The sequence below is a fragment of the Chiloscyllium plagiosum genome, chromosome 15 (genome assembly GCF_004010195.1).
Source record: "Chiloscyllium plagiosum isolate BGI_BamShark_2017 chromosome 15, ASM401019v2, whole genome shotgun sequence".
NCBI lineage: Eukaryota > Metazoa > Chordata > Chondrichthyes > Orectolobiformes > Hemiscylliidae > Chiloscyllium > Chiloscyllium plagiosum.
In genome coordinates this window covers 47475921-47481289 of record NC_057724.1, presented here as the reverse complement: position 1 = coordinate 47481289, position 5369 = coordinate 47475921, and positions in this window count along the sequence as shown.

The window sequence follows — 5369 nt, the reverse complement described above, 5'->3', positions numbered from 1 at the left end:
GGGAACGGTCTTTGCGGGAGGCGGAGAGGGGTGGGGAGGGAAATATATCCCTGGTGGTGGGGTCTGTTTGGAGGTGGCGGAAATGTCGGCGGATGATTTGGTTTATGCGAAGGTTGGTAGGGTGGAAGGTGAGCACCAGGGGCGTTCTGTCCTTGTTGCGGTTGGAGGGATTGGGTCTGAGGGCGGAGGTGCGGGATGTGGACGAGATGTGTTGGAGGGCATCTTTAACCACGTAGGAAGGGAAATTGAGGTCTCTAAAGAAAGAGGCCATCTGGTGTGTTCTATGGTGGAACTGGTCCTCCTGGGAGCAGATACGGCGGAGGCGGAGGACCCTCCCATCCTGGCACCTTCCTCACGGTTGGCCTCACGGTTGCCTTCCCCCTTGCCAATGCAATATTGTTTATTCACAGCCACATAATTACACTCAGAGATCCCTTGAATCCACCTGCTCAATATTTACTGGATCAGATTGTCCCTCGCCGTGGTGGCTCCTGAATGGGCCTTCTGCATCTTTTCACTTTCATGGTCACTCAAAGCACCTCAGGTGGCAGAGGCTCTCCCTCTGTGACCCCTATCTCATGTTCTGCTCATCGTCCCCCTCTGACGTCATCAGACCTTCCCCTTTCTCCAGCTCTTCAAGCGCCCCCTATACAGTGTTTTATGAAGTGTGCAGCAGATCGCACCTGTTTGTTGAGAGATCTTGTCAACAAATGGGCATCATTATCATGCATTTGGGGACAGTTCATGGTGGACATGCAGAGACTAGGAGCCGTCACCCCAAGGCATAACTCTTATCTCCTAAACTTTATCCATAGACATGGTGGTGATGGCAGGGTGGGTTTGGCACAGGATGGAAAAGCAATGGAAGGCTTGACTAGCAGAGAATCTATACACGAGGTGAGTTTACAGGGAAGCAGGCATAAACATTCCAGATGATTTTACTGTGATTACAGATCAGTTGTACCTCTGTGGAGTGGTACACTTTCCTGTCAATGAACCCCTTGGTCTGTCAGTTAATGCTTTGATGAGCACACGAGTATAAATAAGAGTCTGTAATCATAGAAACCAGGTCATGGTGACAAATCTAAGGACCCTCTGAGACTGGGAATTCCATCGATGAAGAATTTGAAGTGGTTTCTAGCCTCGGCAAAGAGATTACATGTGATCATTGTGATGGAACGGTGTGCAGCCAACTGTGAATTTTCACCAAAGACTGCAGCTGAGCCCTAAGCTGTGCTGGGGTGCAACATTCAAGCCCCAGTTACCTTGACTTCCTCTGGCAGGGCATGGCTGTGAGGACACGAGGTGTGAGCTCCTCATTGCTGATGACACAGAAGTCTGTGATCATCACCCAGGAGAGATACAGTCTCCTTCAATATTACCTTCAATATACTGGAAAAGGCTTCTCCTTTTCCAGTATATCCTGCACTCTGGTTCATCTACCTATAAAACAAAGAACTGCAGGTGCTGGAGATTCGGCTCATCTGTTCTTCTCCCTCATGGCCCTGCCTGTGCAGCAGTGAACTCCTGAGGCTGACAGAGATTTCCTCACTTTTCTAGCTGCTGCTGTGATGCCTCAATGACTTCAAGGTGTGATGGGGTTGGCCTGTTTCCAGATGCACCCTTCCTGTTACCCAGGTTCAAGTAGCATGATTCAGTGCCCTGATACCTGGCAATGCCAATCCTGTTTTTAGCTGTTGATATGCCAGGGGCTAACCCTTGCACTTCCAGGCTTCAGTGATGAGCTTCTGTGGCTTTTCAGTATGTGCGGTGAGACCTTTCAGCCAGTATACATAGTTCCAATAAATTTTCAAAGGCTTTCCTTGTCTGCTGACATAACCCTGTTACTGTTAATGGCTCCATGAGCTACATGGGATTAGTGAAGATTAGATTACTTACAGCGTGGAAACAGGCCCTTCGGCCCAACAAGTCCACACCGACCCGCCGAAGCGTATACCACCCAGACCCATACTCCTACATTTACCCCTTCACCTAACACTATGGGCAATTTAGCATGGCCAATTCAACTAACCTGCACATTTTTGGATTGTGGGAGAAAACCGGAGCACCCGGAGGAAACCCACGCAGACACGGGGAGAATGTGCAAACTCCACACAGAGAGTCGCCTGAGGCAGGAATTGAACCTGGTCTCTGGCGCTGTGAGGCAACAGTGCTAACCACTGTGCCACCGTGTCACCCGTGAAGCCTGTTGATTAACTGAAGCTTTGGTAGGCCTGGGTCTGGTTTAACCTTTCCCACACTGTGTACAATACTCAATACCCTGTATCGAAAACACAGGCAGGATTTCTGAACGTGCTCCTCTGCTACCATTTATGTTGCCATCCCACATTCATTCTGCCCTGATGTACAATGATACAGCTTTAACAGTATGGAAAGAGATTTTCGGCCCATTGTGCGCATGCCAGTCATCAAGCATCAATCTATTCTAATCTCATTTTCTAGCATTTAGACTTTAGTCTTGCATTCTGTGCTGTTTCAAGTGCCCAGCCTCTACATCCTTTTAGGTGGTGGGTTTGAGATACCTACCATCTTTTGGATGAAAAAGTTTTTCTTTAAAACCCCTCTAAACCCTTGGTCCTTACCTTAAAATTGTGCCCGCCAGTTATTAACCCTTCTACTAAAAAGAAAGTGTTTCCTTACCTACCCAACCTATGCCCCTGAACCTTCTGTGTTCTTGGAATGGCACATCTGGCACAACACCTTTGGAATAGCTGAAGACAAAATGTTGTTGGAATAGGTACAGCTAATTCTGGTCACCCTTCTATAGGAAGGATATTGTTAAATTTGAGAGATTGCAGAAAAGATTTACATGGATGTTGCTGGCAGTGGAGAGTTTGAGGACTGGGTTTTTTTTTCTCTGAGATTTCAAAGGCTGAGGGATGACTTATTAGAAATTTATAAAATCATGACGAGCATGGATAAGGTGAATAGCCAAGTTCTTTTTCCTAGGTCAGAGGAATCCAAAACTAGAGAACATAGGTTTAAGATGAGAGGGAAAAGATTCAAAAAGGGGCTAAGGAATGGATGGTGCATGTGTGGAATGTACTGCCTGAGGAAGTGATGGTGGCGGGTACAATTACAACATTTAAAAGGCATCTGGATGGGTATATGAGTAGGAAGAGCTCAGATGGATTTGGGCCAAGTGCTGGCAAATAGGAAAAGGTCAAATTGGAACATCTGGTCAGGGTGGATGAGTTGGACTGAAGGGTCTGTTTCCACTCTGAATGACTTTATGATTCTATGACTCTATAATCCAAGTTGGATATATATGGTGATGTAATAGTTGATGTAGTAGAAGTAGAAGGGATGTGACTGCTGCTTTGGAAATTTGTATCTACAGTGAGTGTGCTGTCCTTGATTCCAACTATATTTGGATCTCTCATGTAACCGAACAGCACTTTCTGTAAAATAACAGATAAATGTATAAGGTACATTCTTGCCCACCTGTCATTACCAACATATGGCTTTTCCAGCCGACTTGATCGAGCCCTATCGGTGTGCTCTGCGACAAGACGAGTGGCCGATTCCTGTCGGATACTGCTCTGAAAGGTGGAACTTGGTTTGGTGGTGGTGGGCGGCAACTTGCTGGCTAGAAATTGAAAGAAAGAATTAAAAGCATGTGTGATAGTACAAAACATGGTTAAAGTAGGTTGTGAATATCCCAGACTGAGACTAGTAATACAAATATCATTCCAGTATACTATCCCAGGACAGGAAAGTGCTGGCAGAGTGGTATTATCCCTGGGCTATTAATCCAGAGAGCCATGAATGTTTTGATGACTGGGGTTCAAATCTTGCCATGGTGGATTTTGGTTTTTTTTAAATTTGGAATTAAAAGTCCAATGATGACCATGAAACCATTGTCTATTGTCAGAAAAAGCCATCTGGTTCACTAATGTCCTTCAGGTAAGAAAACTACCATCCTTACCTGATTGTGGCCTACATGTGACTCCAAACCTAATCCAGTGATTGACTCCTAACTGCCCTCTGACCAATTAGGGATGGGTAGTGAATGTTGGCCCTTCCAGTGAAGCCCGCAGCCCGTGAATGAATGAAAAAAAACCTCTATCTCACATCCAGAATATGAACTATTCAAAAAACCCTCTCTTTTAGTAACTCTTTTGACAGTCTGAAAGCTAACAAATCAAAGATTAGTTTAAAAAGAAAAACTTTAACAAAGACTTGTATATAATTCATACTCGGAACCTCACAGAATTGAATAATGAAGAAACACTGAATAAATGGGTAGGATAGGGCAGAGGGTGTTGGGAGGGGCGGGGGGGAAGGTGATGGAATTTGTTAGTATTCAACAGTCGGCATGAATCCTTGTATCAAACCAAGTAAATGCGTTGAAATCTGTAATCAGTGTTGGACGTTGTGACTTGTTTAAGAGACTGGTGAGCTCCACACAGCTGCTGTGCATCACCAGGCTGCTAGTCAACAAAGTGGACATCAGCTTACAGCAGTTGCGATACCAGCACTGACCTTCATGCATTTTAAAAGGAGAGTTCAGCAATCGGGAAAAAGCATGCAAGATCTGCAAAAGTATCTGCGACTGCTGTTCCATCCGTTGCACTGCAATCTTTTCACAAAATTTATGAGGTTGTTGACTTGCTTGCTGAACTGATGAACTGTTTGATCACAGATTTTCCATGTGTATGGATTGAAGTGATAACCAATGAAGGACACAAGTTTTACTGGGATAACGTATCCATCTTAGGACAAGCCAAATAGGTACATACAAGGGAATTCCTGGAAGCCTGGCACCCAAACCAAAACTCCACTCACAAACATGTAGAGTTAGACCCCACATACCAACCACTAAGAAACAGAACCAGCAACTAAACCAGAAATGACACCACCAACCCCAGATACATAAATAACAAGTGGGACAGAATTCACCAGAGGCTTCACCACTGATGATATTACCTAGAATGGTGATGAAACGTCTGCAAACAAACTTACTAGGTCATCCACAACCTGAACTACAAATCTTCTCAAATACTCTGAACAAAGTTTTATCTTTTGATGATGGTCTTCAACAGTCCATGCATGGACTCCTGGTTAGGTACCTCACAGACTTGATAGTACTAAATGTGCAAGCTGTGGCATCACCTAGGACAAAGTGCCCAATTTCAGGGAGGAGTCCATTACAGCCATTAGACCCTATTTACGCAGGACTTCACTGGAACCTTTACCAGTATAGTAACTCTGGTATAATATGATTCATATAAGTCATGACGATGTAAATGATTGCACAACTCTGACATTAGTAACAAAGGACACCAGCTCCTGTAATGTGAGGACAAAGTTCTTAAGTACTAATTTGTAACTAAGATTATTTGGTA